Raw genomic sequence first — 17295 nt, forward strand, 5'->3', positions numbered from 1 at the left:
GAAAATGACACTTTTTACCCCTGAGTTATATACTTATAGCACTTTTCCCCCCTCAATTATTTAGGTAAGCACATTAGCCCCCTCAATTATTCTAAAAGTGGTGCCTTTTACCCCTAATATATTAAATTGACATTTATACCCTTAAAGTAAATATTTTATTTATTTTATTACTCCAACAAATTATTGCGTATACGTAGGGATGACCACGGTTCGGTTTGAATTGAACCGGATACTAAAGCAATCGAATTAATAGTTTACGGTTATAATTCAGATCTAGAACCCAATATTTAAATGTCAATTTATTAAAATTATGTATCAAAAAAATTGAATCTTGAACCGTGAACCGGCGGTTCCGGATCTGATTCGCGATTTTGAACCGTCTTTATTTTAAAATTTTATTTTTTATTTTAAAATAGTCTAAATTCAACAATAAATGTATTTTATTTTTTCAGTTTGGAACATGAACCGTCCGTTCCGGTTCACGATTTTAATAAACTCTAAATATCGAATTTCGATTCTAAATTGTAATTGGAATATTTCGGTTTGGTTGCTATAGTGTTTGTTTAGTTTGAACCAAATTATGGTCATAATTTGTTGAAAAAATAAATAAATTAAATATTTAGTTTAAGGGTAAATATGTCCATTTAACATTTCAGGGGGAAAACAGTCACTTCAATAATTTAGGGGGAAAAAATGCTATAGGTATATAACTCAAGGGGAAAAAGTGTCATTTTTCCTAATAGAAAATAATTTCCTCTTACAAAGGGAGAATGGGAGAATAGACAAAAAAAATTGGAGTTATGAGGGTTGAACAGAAAATAAGCTCAATGTAAAATCAATTACACGTTTGTTAGCAGTACGAGAGAGAAATCAAGGGTATCTCATTCCTTACAAAATAAGGAAAAATTAATGTGGAGGTTAAATCTTATTCTAGAAAAAAGTTAAATAACTTCAATCAAACATAGGAATTTTATATAACCAACGAAATATAACATTTGTTAATTTAAATAACCCGAACTAAATGCCTCCTTAAAGTAATGACTTTATTATAAACCTAGACTAGTGACTTTATAAACTTTTTATAGTTACTTAATAAATACTCCGCATAAAACAATAGTGACTTTATAAATTTATAGTAATATCTTAATAAACCTATAATAGATTAATAGTAACCTTGTGACTTGCAAGGGTATATTTATAAACTTACAGTAATGAGTTATGAACATAATGATGAGTTTACAATAATAATGACTTTATAAACTTATAGTATAGTAATTTTATGAACCTATAGTAGTTACTTTATAAACATGTAGGTTCATTAAAAATTGAAAAATAACATATAAATATGAGTTTCATTTTAAAGATTTTCATTAGAGTTTTTAAATGATATAATTCTTTTTTGGACCAAAATGATATAATTTTTAATACCAAATATATTAATTAATTTTTCAAAAATATTATTCCCATCCATATATCTGTTAAATTTATTTTCTTAAAAATTTAATTGATGAAAAAGTAACAAATGACATATAAATGTCTAAAGCTCCCTCTTGGCATTCATAAAAAATTATGGTAAATTATGTCTAAAATCCAATTTATTGGAGTTATATTCACCCTGGAACCCTACTGGAACATGAATATGAGATTGAGGCACTCGTTTTTTATCCCTCGAATATGTACTATTTGAATCAAGAAAACTACTATGTACAACGATAACGTAGCAATAATGTAGAAATATATATATATATATATATATATATATATATATATATATATATATTATAACTCTCTTATAATATGTTTACACCTTCGGAATACCCCAGAAGGGAATTTTCTATCGTCTGAGGAATTCTTATTTGTAAGGGTTAGGTTTAAATAAAAAGTATAATACTAATCACCTAAAAAGTTGGTTGGAGTGTTGATTTGATAATCACAAATTTGAGTTAATTCCAGCAATAGACTATATTGATTTTTTACAATTGGTCTCCGACTTTTAATTTAAACAATTTAAATACTATCGAATTCTTTCCAACGTTGGTCTTTTTTAGATTAAGTGGATGTTAAATGAAGGGATAAAATAGTCATTTCAACTGCTTAGTGTATCGCAACAAAGGAAGTTAATTTTATGATTTAACCTATTGGGAGAATATATAAATTAAAGTTAGGTCATGAATTCTAACCTCAACAAAAATAAAAATTGTGCATTTAAAACTGACAGCTAACAATTTACATAAAATTTTGTTTACAAACAACAGCTGAACCTTATATAGAGGCTGCCTACGTACCCAGATATTTTTTTATTTTTTTATTTTTTGGGATTAAGCCACACGTAGTTCTTGATTTCATTTTTTAAGAACAGCACTTCAATTGAATCAATCTTCGTGGATTAAGGACAATCACTGTTTCATCAGCTGCTTCTTCGCCGCTGGCTCGGATTCTTCATTATCAGTTCCGGACCACTTTCTTTTGGTTCTCTTAGACGACAACATTAACACAGAATCCGGACTACTTTCGCCGCCGCCGCAGTTTCTCCGGACGTTCTTGGACCGCGACCTCTTCTTCCCTGCTTTCTCGTTCGCCGCCGCCGCAGGTTGTAGTGGCTTCTGATCGTCGTAGTTGTTGGTCGACGTTGTTTTTTGCTCAGAGAGTGCGACCGCCGCCAATAGTTGGAGATCACTATAACCGGCGGGAAGACAGACATACCTTCCATCGCCAACCTTCACCAACGCTAACTTCGACACGTACGATGATTGCTTCATTCTTCAACGATCGCCGATATAATGTATTTACTATCTTCGACAAGAATTTCGTAGAGAAGATGGATAGGAGGATATGATACGAAATGGGAGCGCTAGCGAATACGACTTATTTATATATAGTAGGGTATTGTACGTACTTCTCCGATTCCAGAGTTTTAATCTTTCGCGCGCTCACGTGCATGCGTACAAATTAAAGCCACAAAGGTTATAATTTGGGTAATTTTTGAGTTAATACACAAAATTGTCCTCAACTATAACGGTTTTTCTCAATTTTTTCCTAAACGATTTTAGTGACTTAATGTAGTCTAAGAGTTTTGTATTTTTACTCAATTTAGTCACAGACTTTTGTGTGTTTGCTCAATTTAGTCCTCCATTTGTTATTCCGTCTATTTGTTGTTAAATAAATAGACAATTCAGTAATTTTAATATTGTCATCCTTTACTTATAGACATGTGAAGTGCGAAATCTATTATTTTTTTTTTTTTACAAATTACTCACAGAATCACTCCTAAACCTGCGAATATAAAATTTGATTCGTAGGTCTGTGAGTAATTCTGGGTGTAATTCGTACAAGAAATATGAATTTCTCACTTCGTATGTTGAAAGTAAAGAAAGGTCAATAGTGAATTAGTGATATTATTGAATTGTCCCTTTATTTAACATTAATTTGACGAAATAACAAACGGATGACTAAATTGAGCAAAACACAAAAGTCTAGGACTATATTGGTCACCAAAGTCGTTTAGGACGAAATTCGGAAAAATCACTATAGTCGATGACCATTTTGGGTATTAACTCGACAATTTTTATATGCATGATATATGCAAAAGTAGTAAGTACTCCGTAACCAATATTGATATTTAATTTAACATTATGACTATATGTTCTGAAAAAGGTGACTAAATAGGTGAAGTATGATAGATTCTCGTATAAGAAGGCCATGATTTTGATTCCTGCCAATACTCTCTTAGTCGAGCTCATCGCATAAAGTCTTCCTAGTGCAGTTTACCTTTCCTACTCCTATATGATTTGCAGACGTACTATTACATGAGGTTTATCCATTGGACAATTAGGTAAATACACAACTTAACTAACATAATATTTAACTGTATAAGGGCATTTTGAAATGAAAAACTTCAAGTGCAATAATTTTAACATGATGTATAATTTCATAAATACCAAAATACATTCATAAATTCGTAGATATATTTAGGGGTGGATCTGCCATGGCGGCAGTGGGGGCATATGCCCATGTCCCCACAACAAAAAAATGTATAATCTTAAAACTACGCCGTTTTGGGTTGTATTTATATTTAAAAAAATTCTTTTCTATATTGCATATTTCTTGGCTTCTTTGGCTCACGATATGTGTGATTACCTTCAGAAATATTAGATTGTTGGAAATGTTGAATTTCTGTGTTATTTGGTTAAAACTAAGATATGTAATCTAAAATTGTGTGTGGTTGAAGGGTTATTCTTTATGTTATAATGACTATTTTAATTTAATATCCTGGCCTCAACATTTTTTCATGCATTTCAATATATGACGTTCAAAAATCTTTATTTTTTTGTGCACTTCAATATGAATTATTCTCAACCTCCAAGTCATTAGCTCTTTTACTTCTGTAAATAATTTAATGATCTCCAAATAAGGTGCAATACAGAGAAACAGAGATGATAAAAACTCAACAATGACATGTAAATCATATTAATGATATAGCAACATACAAATGTAAGATTTTCCCTAATAATATATATTATATATTAGGGCCTTAATTAAGTGGTGCAAGTTGACTAGGCTTATTAAGTGGTCTGGTTAGACTTAATAACTAGTAGTTGTTAGTCAACCAAACTCTGTGCCTAATATAACCTGGATTGATGGGATACAGGATTATGGATTAGATAGCACATTCAGTTACGGTACTCAGACCGCTCAGTAGATACCAATACACTATCTAGGGTTCTGAGTCAGGTCTGAGGCAAAACATGGCTAACGGTCTACCGTAAGAGGCAATACTACAGGAACATCAACTATGGCTGGAGATCTACATGGCTACACTTCCGCTATCATACGAGGTCAGGTTTCTCGTATACTGTTATTCATTATAGTTAGACTATTGTATATCTAACATTTGGTATCAGAGCCTTCATAATCTTTGTCTGGTTGATTGTATTGCCTAAAAAAAAAAATCAACATTAATTCCATATACATTGAATTTTTGTATATGTTCTAATTCTTTAAAATATTCACGTAAAAAAAAAATATATATCTATTCAGTTAGATATAATGATGTAATTTGACGTGTATGTTGGGTGAATTGGAGTGAATTAAATGGATTCATTACGGTTGTTGGTGGAGGAGCATGCTGCACTGCTTCTTTCTTCTTTAGTCGACAACTAGTAGGTTTCTTTGGCTGATTAGAGAAAAGATGATGGAGTATATTTGTTTGGGCCGGGTCAAGCCCATTCGTGGCAGATCTTGTCTTATTTAAACAAAAAATTGGGGGCCTATTTTGGTTTGTTTGGGCCTGCTTGTTTTTTGCTCTCATCATCATCTCTTTATTTCGTTTGAATATTTAGTTTATTTATTAAATGAATTTTTTTTTTCTCTAACTCATCCATTATTAAATTATCATTCAATATGGAGCAAATATTAAGTTTTAATTTGTCATTTGAATTTTAATTTAATGTTAAAGATGCATATTAAATTGCTTCAAGTATTGCAATTTATTTAGTATATATGAATTAATAATATATTAATATGCAAATCCAAGCATGCTACGTATATTTATAAATTATTTTTATAATTATGCATTTAGAAAATCATGTTTTAAGAATGGATTTTGCATATTATTAACTCATATTATTTCAATTCATTATTAATTATCACTCAATTTTGGATCCTTAGGTCAATTTAGATATTATGACCTATTAAGGTAGCTTGTTTTGGTTTCCTATTAATTTTGAGCACATTTTAGTGTTATGTGTCTCTGGGACTTTAGAACCTATTTTGAACAAGCTATTTGGGATCTATCTTGGGTCATTAAAGTAGGGATCCCACCATTTTGATTGATATTTTAAATAATAATTATAGCTCTTTTTTATTATAACATGTTTATTCACTTTTAATTATTACTAACTACCATATTTTGGTATTAATCGTTGGTAATAATATTAAGTTTGGGTCTACTTCAGTACTAGACCATTTATCATTCATGTTATAATTCACTTAGGCCATTGAGGTTTATGAGCCTAATTTGAGTAATTAAGTGCTATAATTATTGTCTTGATCTATTTTGAGACATTAAGGATTAAGGATTTAATTGTTATTTTGGCCATTAAGAATTACAAACTATTGTTTAAGTTGATTAATTTTTAATCTATCAATAGTTTTACAGGGCATTAATAATAATATTAACTCTTTAATTTTATGGCAAAAGCAATATAGTTGGTATATTGTCTATATAATGGTAATTTGATTATTACCTTAACTTCAGTCTCCCTAAGTATCATAATAGTCATGATTAATTATTATGTGGTAAAATTGAGATTAGTATTTGACATCCCTTAATTACAGTTTTGTCTTTATTGTATTTATTATTAATTGGCATTATTAATTACTGTTATTAAGTTTAGGGACTAATCTCATTTTATTACTTTTCATAATAATTATCATTTCATGGTAATATGCTATATTTGGTACATTGGCATGATTACCACTTCATTTTACATGACTATTATTGTTGGTAATTAAGTCCTACCAATAAATTTTAATTTACCATTGGACGCTGCATCGAGTTTATTGACATCGATAGTGAAGATTGGGAGAATTCTGGAGTTTTTCTTCTCATTGTGGATCATCATCGTTGTTAGCGCAATGGAGAGATGCGGTTTGCATCATTAAGGTTAGTCATTAATTATCTTTTATGGTTGTTATTGATAATTAGTGCTACAGTTACAGTTAACCGCTAATTTGGACTAGTCGCATAGTTTATCTTTAGAAAAATGGAAACATTAAAAGTGCATTACCATACTTTGATTTGTCATTATTGTTAATGTTAATAGTGATTATAATGTTACTTATTGTTATTAATAATTAATTAATGATATCATTAATATTGTTATGGTATTCAGATATGCATCTTAAACTGTTTCCAAATAAATTTATGTGACAATACTCCAGTTCAGAAAATAATTTTCTGGACATTAATATTTTTCGGACTTCAAATTTTATTAAGTTTTCAAAATTTTATCCGAAAACATTTATAAGTGTTAGTGGTTTTGACCATTGTTTTTTCATATTTAGTCTCCTACTTAATGTGATAATATTATTATGGCTATTTATTGCTATTTTGGTTGTTTGCAATTTTGCCATTTAATAATAATATTATTAACTGAGTTATGGAGAGTGATTTTGAATCAATTTAGTAATTTTGGAAAAACATATTTTCTAGGCAATTGAGTTTTGCCATTAATTTCATAATTCATTTAGTTCTTGGAATTATGATTTTAATTCTGATTGCCCATGTTTGGTTAAGTATGAATAAATGAATATTTTGTTTAAATTCATATCCTTTAGTTGGTTCATACTTTCAAGATTGTTTTGTGCATTCGATCACATTAAGTGCATAATATTAAATTTAATTATGCAATTAGGGTTTGTGAGATTTTGATTTACAAATGCTAGCATATCCTTTTGGTTTGATATTGTTTGAATTTGTAAATACAGTTATTTCTCATAAATTTGATCTTTATGCATTAAAACATTTTACCATGGGCTTACAGTTTAAAAATTCTAAGTATATATCCAGTACATTATTATTCAAAATGTTGGGTACCTTTTGGTTTGGACTCATTGGTGTTTGAATATTAAGTTTATACTTTGAAATCTCATGTTGTAAATTTGCCTTAAGTTATGCAATTTATTTGGAATATATGAGTTTAATGTTTAATTTATGCATATTTGTCCTAAGCATAATATTCTGTTTTAAATTATGCAATTTTATTATGCCTTTAGCAATGCATACTTTGAGATGGAATTATATTAGTTCCTATTTAAGTTGGACTTACACATAAACTTTAGTCGCGGTAGTGCCTGAATTTAAGCACGTTTAGTCCGCTATTTTTAGTTCACCATTTAAGCTTTAATTATAGGTGAACCCTACAGTTTTCTGGTGTATACCCTACAGTTTTAGGTTCATACCCCCAAACAGTTATACATTAAGTATATATGAATCGGGGAGACATACTAGTTTTAATGGCCATGACTTAAGGACATCTTGAGCCACTAGTCTCCTTAAATTGATACTCTATTTAAGGAATTGATTTTCAGTGAGACTTAGTCTCTAACCACCTTTCCTCGGAGTATATTCAGATTTTCCCATCACAATTTGGTATAATCTGTTTGTCAAATTTTTAAGTATTCCTTGCCAATGTGATTTTATTTCGGTTTATTAAAGAATAGCCAAAGCATCTTTAATTTACTGAAATATCTTGAGTTTTCAATCTTGGTTAATTAAGGAATAGCTACAACATATTCAGCTACCTAAGATTATTAAGTTTTAATCACATAAAGTTTAGGCAAAGAATTGATAATTGTCTAGTGATCTTATAATTTTAATTAGGTTTGGGAGTAGCCACAACATCCTTAATCTGTTAAAATTATATATTAAGCGGTTTATTTTGATCACATAAAGTTTTGGACATATCATTTGTGATTAATTGTATGTAATATGATGGAATTTAGCCCACAGGCAATTTCGTTATATTTGTATAATTAATCAGGATGAAATACTGGACTACGGTAATAATTTAGCCCACAGGCAATTATGTATTGGAATGTAGTTTAGTAGTTTTATCAGTGATGATAGAAATAAATTTATTTATTTACTATATGGTTATTTGTAAATAATTTTCAATTCTATCATGAAGTTTAAATTTTATGATGTAAACTTTAGATTATATTTCTTAATTTGCCCACAGGGATTAAGAAAAGGAACATGATCTCTTAAGTTTTTTATCATAATGATAGCAATGAATCTTATTGACTAAAACTTTAGCCTACAGGCAGGTTTTATATCATTTGATTCTTCAACTCATTTGATAATGGTTTCATCATAAATAAATTTTTCAGTTGGATCTAATTGAGTAAAACTTTAGCCCACAGGCAAGTTTTATGTCACTAGATTCTTCTGGCTCTTTAGTAATTGAGATAGAATATTATCATAAGGTTTAATTGGATTTAATAGAATTAAAACTTTAGCCCACAGGCAAGTTTTATGTCACTAAATCCCTTAAGCCATTAGATAATAATTTTATCAAAATTCTTAGAATTTATAAATTTAGTTCAATTATAATTCTAATTTCATGGTTGCATTGGCAAAACATGTTTTTCAGCCACTTCCCAAAATTTAGTCACTTCTATTAATTAATCCACGAATCTTGCTCGGTTCTTCGGACTAACTGTAGTAAGTTACGTGATTTGACATACATCTTTTGGATTCCAACAATACTAAGTGTATCTTTCGAGCCGAATTTTAACTTGGTTTTGAAAGATGTATTTTGTTTCTTTTAGTATGTCCAACTATGGTGGGGAAATATATCTTCATTATTTCGTTGGACTTTAATTGAAACCAAAAATTGATTATTTAGTATGTCCAACTAATGGTGGGGAATTATGTCTTCATTTGTTAGTTGGTCAATAAATCAATTATGAGTATGTACATTATTAAGTTCATTTTATTAATTTCGCTGAAGAATGTTTTAATCAGTGGGAGTGATCATTTAGCAAAAGATCATTAAGATACTCCACTAAAGTTTTTGAATTTAATTATTGTATTCATACATTCCAAATTGGGTTGTATGTTAAACAATAAGTTCAAAATATTTCACAAGTATTAATCTTGTATTTGCTCATATAAATTCATAAGTTCAAATTATTGAACATTTTGGTTGTGCAACATATTTATGAAAATGTTGTAACAATATTGAGGAATTTATTAGAACAAAAGCATTTAACTTGTGGTGCACTGTCATTTAATAAATTTTTCAGTGATTAATAGAGTCTTTAGTTTCTTCAAAATTGATCCTGGGTCATTTCGGTTGTAAGGCTCAAAACAATTTTGTGGGACATAAAAGTAAGACTCATTATGTTCAGTTCATTTAAAATGAACATTGAAGTTATTTGGGAAGTTATGGTGTATGATTAAGATTCCAAATTTATGGACTTAGACGTTTTGGTTTATTGTCTAAGTTATTGGAATGCTTCTGTGACTTGACTATCTTTTGGCTATTTTTGATGAGTGGGAGTGACAGACGTGTCAACTCCAAGCTCTTAGCTGTTAGAGATAGTACTTAAAGTTAACTTATAAAGAAGTCATGGAATATAGTTAGCATTATGCTAACATTAAGAGATCTCTACTTAAGGCATGCTTATAAAGTTTTAGAGATCATACAGTGTACTCTTTTGTACAATTTGGATGCGTTTTCTTCTTCAGTTGTGCACATAATGTATTTTGAGAAACATCCCTTAAGGTACCGAGAATAAACATAGGGTTTGTTCATTAAGGACTTGAGTTGGAGAATTAAAGTGCATGTGACCATAATGCTGGATACTACTCTGATTAAATAGAGGACATGTCACTATGATTCGTGTGTTTTGTTCTTTGATGAAGGTTGTGCTAGTACTTGCACCAAGTGGGAGAATGTAAGATTTTCCCTAATAATATATATTATATATTATATATTATATATTAGGGCCTTAATTAAGTGGTGCAAGTTGACTAGGCTTATTAAGTGGTCTGGTTGGACTTAATAACTAGTAGTTGTTAGTCAACCAAACTCTGTGCCTAATATAACCTGGATTGATGGAATACAGGATTATGGATTAGATAGCACATTCAGTTACGGTACTCAGACCGCTCAGTAGATACCAATACACCATCTAGGGTTCTGAGTCAGGTCTGAGGCAAAACATGGCTAACGGTCTACCGTAAGAGGCAATACTACAGGAACATCAACTATGGCTGGAGATCTACATGACTACGCTTCCGCTATCATACGAGGTCAGGTTTCTCGTATACTGTTATTCATTATAGTTAGACTATTGTATATCTAACAACAAAAGCTCTAGATAACAGAAAATAATTTCCTCTTACAAAGGGAGAAAGGGAGAACAAAAAAAATAGAAAAGAAAAAAGAAAGAAATAGGAGTTATGAGGGTTAAACAGAAAATAAGCTCCACGTAAAGTCAATTACTCCGTACATGTTTTTTAGCGGTGTGAGAGAGAAAGCAATATGTTTTTATCGGATGAAATGTAGATGGAAAAGTTAGATAACTTAGCTTCAATCAAACGGTTGGTTTTAACACTTTTGAGAAGCCTACGGAGGTCCAACACAACCGGAAGATTGTGAATTCATTGGAAATTAGATAGGAAAAAGTAAGCGATTTGTCTGGGAATGTACAGAATTTTGGTAGTAAAAGATCAGTGTGTATAGCTGCCATCCGATGTCCCCAAGTGTTTTTTAGAGGCCTATTTATAAGACCAAGATTACAAAGAAAGAGAGTCTTAAATGCTTAACTTAAGGCTACTAAATGCCAATAAATGTTATTACTGTTTATAACCGTTTGCATCCGTTATTCTTGGTTCTTAAACGCCCATCTTGAAGTCTCTAACGATCATAGATAACTTCCAACTCCCGCCGGTGCCGACTGCTTTGGACTCCGCAGCCTCCTAGCTGAGTCCCCAACTCGGCCGCCTCCTGGCCGAGTCCCCAGCTCAGCTTCCATCTTCTGTTAAAAGGGCCTCTCTTCGTTATCCGATGGGCCTTATCGTCAGCCCAACTCTGTTAAGCCCACCCCATTTGTTCTAATTCCTATTGGGCCTACAATCCACTGGGGTCCATACCCCATCATCTAGTCCCTCACTTTTGAGTACTTAGTCCATCGCTTAGCGCTGGAAAGTATCCCGACCTTTTCTCTTTCCTCGACCGCTATGGTAACGATACCTAGCTAACCAGCATTAAATATCCCGAATCATTGACACAATCTTTACCGATTACTATCAAGCCCTAGCCGTTACGTTCATCCTTCCTTTCATCCCGCAGAAGATTGCTCTAACATAGGTTGCTCCCCTTAATTGAGAGAGAGATTGATTTTGATATGTTGCATTTATTTTCCCGCTCTTTCTCGACCTATAAATGATGATTGGCTCTACTCGCATTTCTTCACACCTTCTTCCTTTTTGCCCTTTTCTTCTACTTTTCGACATGGGACGCTCAGGATCGAGTAGCAAGAAGGCCAAGAATTAAATATCGGATAGAATAGAGAAAGGAAGACTTGAGAAGGAATATGTTGTTCATTTTTCTGATACGTGAAAGGAATGAGGAAAAATTTTGTGATGAGATCCGGTGGAACACTCCCGGAAAATATAAATAAAAGTGGTCTGGTAGAAAAATACTGGGGTGTCAGTTCGGCGCTTGAGCTATTACCAGCTGGGCTTGGAATCCCGGTTAGGGGGTGTGCACACTTAAGATAGCGGTCCCGTTTCTATGTTACTTATGAGATATGTGAGCGAGTCGTTGTTAGGCAAGTAGAGAGTTACTGAGCCCGGATTAGGTTCATTCAATTCACACATGGTGAAGTTCCGACCTCCCTACCGTGATGATATGATGAGATTGATGATATGATGAGATTGATGATACGATGAGATTGATGAGATTATTATGATTTGTGGAAAGTATGATGACCCCTCCATTGCTAATATCTATGTATATATATGCTATCGTTTTTCTTGAGAGAGTGGTTAATATTGATTTCGTATCTTATTAGTATGTGGTAAGCATGTATACTTGAGCATGAAATGCATAAGTGTTGGAATATGAATCATATTGGCATGTGAGCTTTATGCATATGCATAAGTGTCGTTATTATATATATATATATATATATATATATATATATATATATATATATATATATATTTTTTTTTTTTTTTTTTTTTTTTTGTGTAAACATATTTGTCAAACTTGATTGGCTTAACGTGCTATAAAGGTCAAACTATCATTTTTTCAAATCTATACTTATATGTACTTTACAGGATGGAGTGGTTTATATTTAGCATTCATGCAAACGGGTTCTTTTCATATGTTTTCTTGATAACCCCTTTCAGGTTTGGAGTAATGATTGTTGAGCGCGTTAGATAGAGCTAGTTAGTTTAGTTTTCTTATAGTTCCAAATTCTCTTAATGCTAGACTTAAGTAGATAGACTACCTTCCCCGTTTTGTAGTGCATTGACACTTAGGCCTGTGAGCCTTATCTTTTGTTTCGAGCTTAGACTCCGAATGTTTGGAAATGTGGGCTTTAACACCCCGTGTTACGGCCTCTAAACCCAAAGTAATTATTTAATTACTTACCCTTAAAAGAAAATTAAATTCCCTTAATTAATTACGAAAGGTCCACCATAAACCATGGACCCTTATCCTAAACCAAACCCTTAGTCCTATAAGAAATAGAATTAGTAAACCCATACCATTCAAACCCTAATTAGGACTCTTAGATATATATAAGGACATAGGAGACACCTCGAATTCACACCACAATAGCTTTCACCACACAAGAATTCCCAAGAATTCCCATAGGAGAAATCAAGAAGAGGAAATCTTAGAGAAAGAACCATTATAGCCAAGGATTCTAATTAAGGCTAAGAGATAACCTATGTCTCAACAAATCTATTTTCCTTGCTATAATCTTCTTCTTTGGCTCATTCTGATATACAATTCTATGCTTGTGTCTTGATAAATCTTGTCATATATGCTCGTCCGAAACATTATTACAAGTTCATTAAATTACCAACGCATACTCATTAACCCACTATTGTTGGTACAGTAAGTCATCATAGGTCATCTATATTATTACTATATCACACATTTATTGTAAGAATATATTGAAAAAATATATCAATATGAGTGAATTTAAAATATCTCTATGAGATATTTTTAACGATATTACTTTTATAGATTGATTTTATTTATTAAGAAAGAAATAAAGGAAAATGTATTTAAGCAATGTTTGGTTTATTATATTGGCAACATGACTTGGGAAGCAAACCCGGGACGTCTAAAACAAATACATTAAACCATACTTTGCACTACAAATCTTCTCTAAATTGATAGATATGAAATCTTTCGTTGCCGGGAATTGAACCCGAGTCTCCTGGGTGAAAGCCAGATATCCGAACCGGCTGGACGACAACGGAACACTTCCCCGGATCGTCTGTTGAAAATCATCTATTGCAAATTATTAACTTATAATTGTATGGTTTACATTTTGAAACCATACAGACTAAGTTGCGGTGAACATGGATCGAACATGTGACCTTCAGATCTTCAGTCTGACGCTCTCCCAACTGAGCTATCCCCGCATCTCATAGGAACTTTACATTCTTAATAAACGAACTTTTTTAGCTTTTTTTTTTTAAACATAAGTTATTATGTTCCGCATATTGCTTCGAATAGTCATTATTGCGTTTCAAACTCTGATTAAAAGTTAAAACATAGCCACGATGATTACGTTCATGATAAACAAACCGATTTCATTACACTACACAAAACATCTCTTGCGCATGATTCAATTGTTGCCACAAGCCAAAGCCAATCATCTTTAATAACACCTCTATAATTATTATAAAGTCTAATGTAAGCTTAAAAAACTATGACATTTCCTTTCTTCATATCTATGTATCTAACTATAACTAAATGTTTTTATATTTGGAAAATTACCCGAGTATATATACTAATTACTAATTACTAAATTCTCAATTTTCTAAATCCCTATTTTATATTTCTATTATACACTTAGATCGGTATCATGTAATTTGAATTAAGTTTTGTGTTATGTTTGGACATTGGATTTTTAAATATGTAGTGTTGTGTTGTTGTTCGGACTCATTATTGATTGAGAAATTTGAGATATGCATCGTTTTCGTGTTGATTGTATTTTAAATGTTAAATTAATAAAAAATTAATTAATTAATTAATTGCGCTAAAGAACTAGAGAATGTTAATGTTCTCAAATCGACCGAACCAAACTAAACTTCAATGATAAATAGAATGGTTCCGTCTTTTCAAAACTGAAAAAATATAAATCAAACCGAGGAAAAAAAGGACCCGAACTGTCAATCGAAATTCCCACCCCTAATTGTAGTTTCTTTTAGTTAATATTATTACAATTACATTAAGTAAATTTACAAGTTTATCTAGATATTATTGCATGTTCGTTAAATTACAATTGCATGTTGATTAAGTCACTACATCAAGTCCTTTTGTTAAGAAAAAGGAAAAAAGTCACCACTACAAGTTCATTAAGTCATATATGCTCGTCCGAAACATTATTACAAGTTCATTAAATTACCAACGCATACTCATTAACCCACTATTGCAGGTACAATAAGTCATCATAGGTTATCTATATTATTACTATATCACACGTTAATTGTAAGAATATATTGAAAAAATATATCAATATGAGTGAATTTAAAATATCTCTATGAGATATTTTTAACGATATTACTTTTATATAGATTGATTTTATTTATAATGAAAGAAATAAAGGAAATTGTATTTAAGCAATGTTTGATTTATTATATTGGCAACATGACTTGGGAAGCAAACCCGGGACGTCTAAACAAATACATTAAACCATACTTTGCACTACAAATCTTCTCTAAATTGATAGATATGAAATCTTGCGTTACCGGGAATTGAACCCGGGTCTCCTGGGTGAAAGCCAGATATCCTAACCGCTGGACGACAACGGAACACTTCCCCGGATCGTCTGTTGAAAATCATCTATTGCAAATTATTAACTTATAATTGTATGATTTACATTTTGAAACCATACAGACTAAGTTGCGGTGAACGTGGATCTAACACGTGACCTTCAGATCTTCAGTCTGATGCTCTCCCAACTAAGCTATCCCCGCATCTCATAAGAACTTTACATTCTTAATAAACGAACTTTTTTAGCTTTTTTTTTTTAAACATAAGTTATTATGTTCCGCATATTGCTTCGAATAGTCATTATTGCGTTTCAAATCTGATTAAAAGTTAAAACATAGCCACGATGATTTCGTTCATGAGAAACAAACCGATTTCATTACACTACACCAAACATCTCTTGTGCATGATTCAATTGTTGCCACAAGCCAAAGCCAATCATCTTTAATAACACCTCTATAATTATTATAAAGTCTAATGTAAGCATAAAACACTATGACATTTCCTTTCTTCATATCTATGTATCTAACTATAACTAAATGTTTTTATATTTGGAAAATTACCCGAGTATATATACTAATTACTAATTACTAAATTCTCAATTTTCTAAATCCCTATTTTATATTTCTATTATACACTTAGATCGGTATCATGTAATTTGAATTAAGTTTTGTGTTATGTTTGGACATTGGATTTTTAAATATGTAGTGTTGTGTTGTTGTTCGGACTCATTATTGATTGAGAAATTTGAGATATGCATCGTTTTTGTGTTGATTGGATTTTAAATGTTAAATTAATAAAAAATTAATTAATTAATTAATTGCGCTAAAGAACTAGAGAATGTTAATGTTCTCAAATCGACCGAACCAAACTAAACTTCAATGATAAATAGAATGGTTCCGTCTTTTCAAAACTGAAAAAATATAAATCAAACCGAGGAAAAAAAGGACCCGAACTGTCAATCGAAATTCCCACCCCTAATTGTAGTTTCTTTTAGTTAATATTATTACAATTACATTAAGTAAATTTACAAGTTTATCTAGATATTATTGCATGTTCGTTAAATTACAATTGCATGTTGATTAAGTCACTACATCAAGTCCTTTTGTTAAGAAAAAGGAAAAAAGTCACCACTACAAGTTCATTAAGTCATATATGCTCGTTCGAAACATTATTACAAGTTCATTAAATTACCAACGCATACACATTAACCCACTATTGCAGGTACAGTAAGTCATCATATGTTATCTATATTATTACTTTATCACAAGTTTATTGTAAGAATATATTGAAAAAATATATCAATAAGAGTGAATTTAAAATATCTCTATGAGATATTTTTAACGATATTACTTTTATAGATTGATTTTATTTATAAAGAAAGAAATAAAGGAAATTGTATTTAAGCAATGTTTGGTTTATTATATTGGCAACATGACTTGGGAAGCAAACCCGGGACGTCTAAACAAATACATTAAATCATACTTTGCCGCGTTGTCGGGAATTGAACCCAGGTCTCCTGGGTGAAAGCCAGATATCCTAACCGCTGGACGACAACGGAACACTTCCCTGGATCGTCTGTTGAAAATCATCTATTGCAAATTATTAACTTATAATTGTATGGTTTACATTTTGAAACCATACAAACTAAGTTGCGATGAACGTGGATCGAACACGTGACCTTCAAATCTTCAGTTTGACGCTCTCCCAACTGAGCTATCCCCGCGTCTCATTGAAACTTCACATTCTTAATAAACGAACT

At 31.3% G+C, this 17295-nt stretch overlaps 4 non-coding genes across 4 annotated transcripts; all 4 read right to left on the minus strand.

The window, feature by feature from the left end:
- Positions 1-14106: 14106 nt before the first annotated feature.
- TRNAF-GAA lies at positions 14107-14179 on the minus strand. The gene has a single exon. It is a non-coding gene; the product is annotated as a tRNA-Phe (tRNA).
- A 1323-nt stretch (positions 14180-15502) lies between these two features.
- Positions 15503-15574, minus strand: TRNAE-UUC. Its single transcript has one exon. It is a non-coding gene; the product is annotated as a tRNA-Glu (tRNA).
- A 92-nt stretch (positions 15575-15666) lies between these two features.
- TRNAF-GAA lies at positions 15667-15739 on the minus strand. The gene has a single exon. It is a non-coding gene; the product is annotated as a tRNA-Phe (tRNA).
- Positions 15740-17186: 1447 nt separating this feature from the next.
- Positions 17187-17259, minus strand: TRNAF-GAA. The gene has a single exon. It is a non-coding gene; the product is annotated as a tRNA-Phe (tRNA).
- Positions 17260-17295: the final 36 nt, after the last annotated feature.

Source organism: Ipomoea nil, unplaced genomic scaffold (assembly GCF_001879475.1).
Source record: "Ipomoea nil cultivar Tokyo-kokei standard unplaced genomic scaffold, Asagao_1.1 scaffold0980, whole genome shotgun sequence".
NCBI classification, from domain to species: domain Eukaryota; kingdom Viridiplantae; phylum Streptophyta; class Magnoliopsida; order Solanales; family Convolvulaceae; genus Ipomoea; species Ipomoea nil.